This window comes from Pagrus major, chromosome 5, assembly GCF_040436345.1.
Source record: "Pagrus major chromosome 5, Pma_NU_1.0".
In the NCBI taxonomy this organism is placed as follows: Eukaryota; Metazoa; Chordata; class Actinopteri; order Spariformes; family Sparidae; genus Pagrus; species Pagrus major.
Genome location: NC_133219.1, coordinates 11039016 through 11047772, shown reverse-complemented (window position 1 = coordinate 11047772; position 8757 = coordinate 11039016). Strand labels below are relative to the sequence as shown.

The 8757-nt window shown below is 42.6% G+C and overlaps 1 long non-coding RNA gene across 1 annotated transcript; it reads right to left on the bottom strand.

The window, feature by feature from the left end:
- Positions 1-493: 493 nt before the first annotated feature.
- On the bottom strand, positions 494-8466 carry LOC140995539 (uncharacterized). Its single transcript, XR_012178784.1, has 3 exons — positions 8184-8466; positions 2661-2692; positions 494-2387 (listed from the first exon to the last, which is right to left on the bottom strand). It is a non-coding gene; the product is annotated as an uncharacterized lncRNA (long non-coding RNA).
- Between the last annotated feature and the right edge of the window lie 291 nt (positions 8467-8757).

Genomic DNA, 8757 nt, shown 5'->3' with positions numbered 1-8757 from the left:
TGCTGGAGCCCTGCAGTAATTGAAACCTCCTTTCTTACCATCCTGGCTGCGTAACTTCACTGTGGGGCATTGCATTGTTTCATTTCAACTGCAGAGCCGTGTGCATTGTCCTAGTAATGACATATTCTTTTGTAGATCATCATAGCAACAGCCCCTTGATTCCCCACCCCCAGATGTACACTGAACTCACTGCCCTCTCGCCTCAGAAGGCAAAACACAACCCACCATTTTACTATTCAAAGCAGAGAGCTGTATACATGCACCCAGATTTGCCACGGTGATGCGCCAGCGAGCGGCCAATTAGAGCTCAGATCTATCCGTGTGATTGTGTCACGTGATGAGCTGCCCTGTGAGGAAACAGTCCTGTCCAGGCCAAGATCCATGTGAAGCAGCTGTACCCTCAGATGAATCACATAACAGCCGACATCAAATGGTATCACAATTCGACGGGGAGTGAAGAGAGAGAAAAAAACACATACACGCATATCGGGATTGATGTGTTTTTATTAAGATCTTTGCTGTGTTGCATTGCCTTTATTAATATTACATCATTATGAAAGCAAGTTCAAGAGCATGATCCACTCAGTGTTACCGTATCAGCCAGCTTTGTTGGTCTCCAGGCTCCTTTTGTGGCGCTGCGTGCTGCTCGGCTGACGTTCATCGATAGTGACTGTGTGTGTTTTTACAGCAGTGACTTGTAGCTAGAGCTCTGATGGAGGGTGGTGATGCTTAGGAAGCCGGGGTCATTCCATGAAAAAAAAAAAAGGTAATACAGAAACACTACAAGCAGAACCATTATTTGCCGTGTCATTGTAATAGAGGGTGCCACTTACCTTAACCAGCTTCCCGAAGAGGAATACCAATAGCCCCCCTTTTCTCCCTAAAGACACAGGTGGTAGCATTCTGTGGAACGGCATGTTAGAAAATCTGAGAAAATAGTGGGTGGAGGAAAAGAGAGGAGGGTGGGGGGGGGGTGAATGTGCTGGGAGGACGGAGAAGGGAGGGAGAGGCTGAGATTGGGCAGGGTGGTGCGGCAGAGAGGAAGGGTAAGAGTGGTCAGAGAGCGGAGAGAAGGCGAACAAGGAAGGAGGGAGGGAGGGAGGGAGGGAGGGAGGGAGGGAGAGAGGGGAGAGGAAGAAGTGAAAGGATGGAAAAATGTGGGGATATTGCAGCAGAGCGGATGGTGTGAGGGAGGCAGAGTGAGAAATGTTGCCGGAAATGCTAGAGCCAGCAGCGTGTGTAAAAAACCACACTGCAACATTTCTCATCCTTGACATCACTGACAAGCTTTCCAAACACACACAGTGTGCTTTCAAAGTTGCGGGGTTGCAATATCCAAATCTTTAACCCAGCCTCTCCTCTAAGATCACACTCTTCTGTTTTCTTTTTCTTCTGTGAACAAGGCAGATGTCGGGGGATATTAAATCTAACCAATGTTGTAATTCTTAATTTGAAGGGTGTGTGCTTTAAGATTCCCACAGCAAATACTATAAAGCATGTTTGTTTGTAATGAGAACTTTCTCTGACTCGCTCTTAAGTCGTGGAAGAGGCACACTGAGAGAGGAGTGAAGGGGTGAGGAATGACGGATATGAGGAGAGGGGAGGAGGAGGACAGAAGATTGTTGTGGAATGTTTGCAGTTCTGGCCAGAACTCGACCATCTCATTTGTCAGGGCTTGACCCCAACTGCGGGGTCAAAGGTCAAAGGGAACATCTGAGGGAAACGAACTCGGCTATCGCGAACACACACACACACACACACACAAGTCAACACATAAACATGTGTGAGAGTATCTGTGAGAGTGTCTCTCCTTCAGCATGCTCACACATAATTCAAACTCATGCGCCGGACATCTGTATATATCATCATTAATATCCATCCCAGTCTTATTTGTTTTATTAATACTGAGTGTTATGTTGACCTCTAGCTATGAGAGGAACAGCTGCCAGTTTCCCAAAAAATATTCTATGGTCTTTTTCCAAAACAAACCATTGAGAAAGAATTTGAGCCCCAGGATGCTTGGACTCATTTCTGAGTAGCTCTGAATCGTACTTAATAAACACACACTCCAGTAATGTACTTAATGATAAAACTACATCTGGACTGAGCAGTAAAAAGAGAGATCAGCAGTGTATTCAGAGACGGACTACAAATGTACAGTTAATGTTATATTAACCACTTATATGACTAAATACAGTGAGCTTGTCGGTGCAGGGCTGTCATGTCAGTGATCCCAGCACTCGTGCTAAGTAGCGGTATCACCGTCGCTGTCCTATAATCAAACAGCACTCGTCATAAATTACATCTCATCCCTGTGTCAGTCCTTGCACCACACTGACACATCCCGCTGTGTTTCCAAACGCCGGGGCCGCCATGCCGCTCTCTGCCTGTGAGGAGACACAACACAAACTCAGTTACAAAGGGCAAGGTTAGCTCGGGTGAATCACTCACACAAAATCTCTGCTTCAGGTTTCAAATTAAGGTGAGGGTAAACCAGGCAGCGACAATGCGGGTGGCCCGCCTCAGTGACCGACATAATCGCTGGACACCTGTGAGTCACGTGACATTCAGACAATGGCACACATTGCATGCTGAAAATGGTAGATTGAGATACAGTTTAGCTGAATGTATGTATCAGTAAGATATTAGCATACACTTACTATCTATGGCTGCTCTCCGGTCTGCATCCCCCCTGTTAAAGAAACAAATTGTTCATTCTCAGTTGTTTAAAATTCAGCTTCTTTTTCTGCTCTTTAACAAAAAAGAAAAAGGAAAAAAGGGAGCACAGTAAGTGATATTCATGGCTTCGAGATCTCAAATCTTACACCTTTGTCATTCTTTGGCCGGAGACATCAAACAGGTGCTATGAATAATTTATCTTAAGAGTTTCACATTGATAAGGTCACAATCTGCCAGGTCTGGACACTAAACACAGGCCACCTTCACACCTTCACTTCGCTGCCTTCTTTACACACATGTGCCCACACATGCAAACACCAGACACACACCCTTCAAAATGAAAATACACAAAATCTCCAGAGGGTTTTGTCCGTGTGTGTGCGTGTGTGTGTGTGTGTGTGTGTGTGTGTGTGTGTGTGTGTGTAGGTGTGAGAGAGAAAGAGAGAGGGTATCTTGTAATTTGAATATTTTTAACAGTGATTTCAATTAAATGTTTGATATAATAAAAAATACATTTCACACAATTTCTGTGTTTGCTACATTGTTCTATATTTTAGCGTTATAATAAATAGTATTTCACAGTTGTTTAGGACCTTGTTTGCAGCTTTACCTCCCTGTATAGATTCATTTATGTCACTAAATATTTTCATGGTTGCTAAACATAAGTAAATAAATATGGTTTTTTTTTGCTCAAACTGCCTGTGAGAGTTTTGTGGGGAAATAATTTCCTGTTCTCCCTGATACTGATGTAAACTAGACTGTGTGCTCGGTCTTTCTCAGCTCCAGCTTGCTGATGGTTCAGCTACACTACATTTCTAATTAAGCCCCTGCTGTGTGTTAGTTTTTGTGGAGAAGAAAAAAAAAAAACAGGGGAAATATAACGCAGCGCTCATGTGATGCCACTCAGTTAGTTATAAAGCAAAAGTTAAACCGTAAGGGGGTGAAACTCTGACCTGGTGTCTGCGATCACTGCACAGGCATCATAACCAAAAGTGTACACAGCAATTTGTTAAAAGTCAGCAAAGACAAAGAGCACTAAACTGTACATACATCCATATTAATTATCCTAGCTTTGCTCTCTTTCATATTGTGTAATGTGAATTTACACACTATAAATATTTATGCACACATAAAAAGGAGGGTAAACTTTTTTTTTTGTAGGTGATCCATCACCCAGTATAACACTAGGACAGAGTCAGGACACTGAACGGTGAGCTATGTCATCCTTTTTTGTGTGTCTCCCTTTAAAAGCACACAGGGAATCACTCCTCTACTGTGTTGACCCCCCTTCTTCCTCTCTCCTCCTCCTCCTCTCCTCTCCTCTCCTCTCTCCCTCTCCGCTCCCCTAATAATCGCAATACTTCTTAAAAATTGTTTTGCACTCCTCTGTGTCGGAGGGTAATCTCGCCCTTTTGTCGCAGAGCTATATTTCTACTGTGTGTTGTCGGATAATGTGAGGATGGGATGAAAGGTAATCTGCGTGCAGAATTCCTAAAGCTCCCTTATCCTTGTTGAATTTCTCAAGAATTCCACCTTTGCCCTCCGGTTTCCCCGAAATAAATTACTTAAAGGGTGAGATGCCTTCGCGCACCCCCGGTTTTTTTTTGTGTTGCCTCCTCTAAACGCAGTCAAACAGGTATTAAGTCTTATTTTAATTCACTTTTTATTCCTTAAGGCTGCGTCGCTCCCCGGATGTTTCACGGCCACTTTGGGAATAAGAATAAATGATTTCCCAAAGTTGCGTAAAAATAGCAGCCGCGTTATTAAAATTGTGTTGATCATGTGTGATGCAGTGATACAAACAGGCCGTTTTTAAGCCGAACCACCGGTCACTGACAGTCAGACCCCTCTGACGAGACATCTTCGCCTGTCAGTTCATTTTCAGTTGTGCTCAGTTTGCTGTGTGTTTGATTGATATGCGCCATGGCTTCCTCTCACAGTGGATCCCTAACAAGTACACACGCGCTGTTGAAAAGCTGTTTCCCTTCATCCAGCTTCTGGTACTTAAAGTTTGGTTTTTTGGTGTGCTGCAAAATTACAGTGTTTGCACTGCGGAACCGCGAGGGTTTGGGTGCTAATGGATTTATAATCTGCGTCTCTGGGACCATCCAAAGTAATTAGCACATAGGCTCTAAAGAAATGATGGTTAGTGAGCAATAAAGCCATTGCCCCATAGCTTAAACTGACAGTCCCTCTAACTTAACTCCAACCTCAAGTCTAATTGGGGGAAGTCATCGCAGTTATTGTCCTCAATTATAGTCAGGGAATGCAAAAAAAAAAAAAACCCTGGAAAGAGACTTTCATTCATCACGTCTAAAACAGAAGGATCTCAAATCTCTGGAGACGCGCGGCCATATTAAAAATAATGAAGGAATAAACAATCATATCTGCATACAAACTAGGATGCTTCACGCAGTAGGACAGCGCAGTTTTACACTTAGATTAAAGTCCTTTTAGGGCAAAACGATAACTTTAAAAAATCACACATCAATATGATTAATTATCGAAATTAACAGGGTTATATAATACACATAGTGAATAAACACACTGCTGTTTCCAGCTGATCTCAACTTTCCCTGTTTTGAGGAGACACTTTGTCAGTAATAATTAATACCCATGCTATTTTGTGAACTCTTTGCCTGTTAAATGCTTAAATGCCTGTGGTCTATAGGCTCAACGATATTTCCACTATTTCTCACGAATGGCCTTTCCATTAAGAGCGATTAGATTATGTCTATTGAAAGTTGCTGATCCATAGAAAAAAAAAAGCCAGCGGATAAAAGGCGATTTCAAGTGACCTTCTCGTCCCTTTCACACCAATCTGAGCCCCCAGAATAATTTGGGGATCAGATTTGGACAAAAAGAAGCTACCCCCAGCACCCCCACCCCCCTACACCCACACACACACACACACACACACACACACCCTTCACCCCCCTCCTCCCTTTTTTCAACACACAACCACTCAAAGCAACAAAACCTCCAATTCAAACACGAAAATCAGTTTGATTTTTTTTTTTTTTTTTTAATTAGGACTCGCAGAAATATGAGTGTTAATGTTTGTTCGGTGTTCAGCGGAGAGCGCACGGTGAGAATCAGCCTCTTTTTTATAGGCTTAAGAGGTGTTGAGGAAAGTTACACTAACTTCACTGCAGTAATAGTTTCTCACTCATAAAACCAGGTCACAGTCACTGTTGTTCCAAGCAGGTCGAAGGCTTTAATCCCATTTTATTTTTGACGATTTCGAGTTAATTGAAAAAAAATAATAACAATAATAATTGGCCCTTGTTGCTCAACTAAAACAGCATTAATCAATATGACACTGCAGGGTTACTGCTTCCATCGAGGGAGCAAATTATCCGGAAGCCCATTTGTAAAAACAAATGAGACTAAAAACATATCGTTGAAAGATAGACAAGGGAATAACGTGCTCTAAATGTAGTCTTTGTCAATATGACATGCATCCTGTTGGATAGTATACATCTATAACTTGTATTCGCTTCATTGCCTTTCAATGCCACATCATATGTGCTCTGAAAATGTCGAAAACAATATAAAATAATCTACAAATGTGCGTTTACACTAAATAACAGGTGAAACCGTGTCAGTGGCGCACAAGTGCTTACTTTGTAAATAAGTTTCCTTCACTGTTAATGAAAATAAAGTTACTGACAAACGTCTCTATACTCCACAGGAGCGCAGTCCAACACGTGTAAAGTCATTTTGAGGGTTTGGAGCTGCGTGTTTCTGCCACACATGCTCGATTTGACTATTAATCAGTGTCTGCTATTCAAACAAATAGCCTGGACCCAACATGGAGACACTGTGTGACGACCCCTCATAGTTCCACGGATAAAGGTGTTCATCACTTACTTCTAAATTATTTAAATTTACCAGACAGGCGTTGAGGTGTCAGCGATCAGCATCAGCTGTATGTGGCCCTGTAACCCGGCGTCCAGGAGCAGAACACAGTGTGTACACAGGAGGCGTTTTGAGCTGAGGCCCCCTGGAAAAGAGAAGCAACCTCTCTTGAGCTCATACGCTGTCTTTTTAGTATATGCTATTGTTATAACGCTGACGTGATCACACACAATCATTGATAACAGACCCCTCGATGATTTGTGAATCTGTGTCGTTTTAAAATGCTCTAAAAACGCGTTCCTGGAGTCGTGCGTTGTTTTATTGGGGGGCCTTGCACTTCTGACCTCACTGTTTTCCCAATTGATTGTGCTGCTTGTTGGTTTCAGCTGCACTGAAGCTGCATTTCGTGAGAATACCTCGTCCTACTGCACGTGTAAAAAGAGCATAAGTTATTGATCACAGATCTGACAGAACTGTTGCTGTCTACATATGAATGTTTAACTAATGAGGTCCTTTGACAAAACTATCATGCAAGGGGAATTTAAACACTCATAGATAATTTATTAGTGGATTATTCAATTTGGATTAAAACAGGAAAAGTCAGATTGAATTTAAATATTCCAACGTCATTAATTATGTGTTGCAAAGCATTACACTGCAGTATATGTAGGACGGCTGCTAATGCGCAAATACAGCCATTACCTGAAAGATATGTTCAATAATATTGTGATTATATCTTTTCTTTAGGTGTTTCCAATAATTTAACACATTGTGAAGACGTGCGTATTTTGCTGTCCAAATAGGAATAAGGCAGAATACTTTAATACTTTAATTAGCCTCCTTGGCTCAGGTAAAATTATTAATTAGCATGAACTTTACGCACCCAGAGGAGGATTAAGTTAAATGTTATTATGTAAGGCTATTTTACAAAGCTGATTGACGTGCAGTTTGTCCTGGATTAACTTAACCTGGCCTACATCACTGCATCATTTATTTTATATCACTTTTCATTGCAGTCCCTTTCCATCAATAATGCTGCTTTGATAAATCACACTGTATGTCCTCTTGCGTTTTCCTCTCTGCAGCCCTTTTTCACCACCTAATGTGTTCGTACCGGTTTCAGGAGATTTTGCGCCGATCTATAATATTTGCATCTGGCTGTGTAGCGCCTAAAGTGGCACTTTGAAAGCAGCGTAAAAGATGGGCAACGGCTGCTCCCCTTGATCAGCCTTTTAATCCGGTGACACTATCGCTGAGACAAACAGCCCGCTATCGATCTTTTCATTATGTGTTCAAACAACAAATAGCCTCGCAGGTGAGGTGCACGGCACGTGTAAAAAAAAAAAAAAAAAAAAACAGCTCCCATGTCCAGCGGTACTACAGGCAGCCTGCAATAACACTGTCGGCTGTACAAATCACTGAGGACAGCTGGAAAACGGAGAAACCAGTCTCGATCATCGGGGATGATTTGGGGGGAAAGATGCGACTGCTCACTTGTTACAAAGTTGTGACTGTGACACTGTCCGGCTCGGCTACACGCTCCGAAGTTAACGGTCATGTGGCGTGGCTCAGAGAATTCAGCCCTGCGCTCAGAGCCCTGCGTGTGTAGCGTAGGAGAAGTGAGAAATAAACACTGTACTTGCCTCGTCGGTGGCTTGTTTCGTCCAGGTGGAAAGCTGCTCCTCTGCTGCTAACCGCCGTCGCCGGTGCGTCTTCTTTCAATGTCCTGCTGTCCACTTTCTCCTCTTTCTCTCGCCGCTTCCCAGCTTTCTATTAGCGCCCCTACCCTGCTCCCATTCGCTGCCCCTCTCACTCTACGCTCCTCTTCTCCTGCGGAGCCCCCTTTCCCAATCTGTGGAGTTAAATCTTAATGATACACTTACAGAAAAAAAAATTCTTTGTCCGATTTAATCTTATTGGTTTCACCTTTTCAAAGAGCTGGAGATATTGCCGGGGAGTTTCAGTGGAGTGTCCGAGACAGGGACGGGAGAGAGAGCTCTCTTGTTGAATACTTAAAAAACAACCCATCCCTCCTATGCGTTTCCAAAGGGGGCACTTGCATATTTACGCTCCATTATATCTGCTAATATGTCTGTGTGGATAAAGATATGTATAAAAAACACTTTCCTTATTTTATTTAATAATATTTTCATGTTTTACGAATAGTTACTCTTTTCCATTAGGGTGTACTACCATGTTTTTCAAGAGGATTTACGC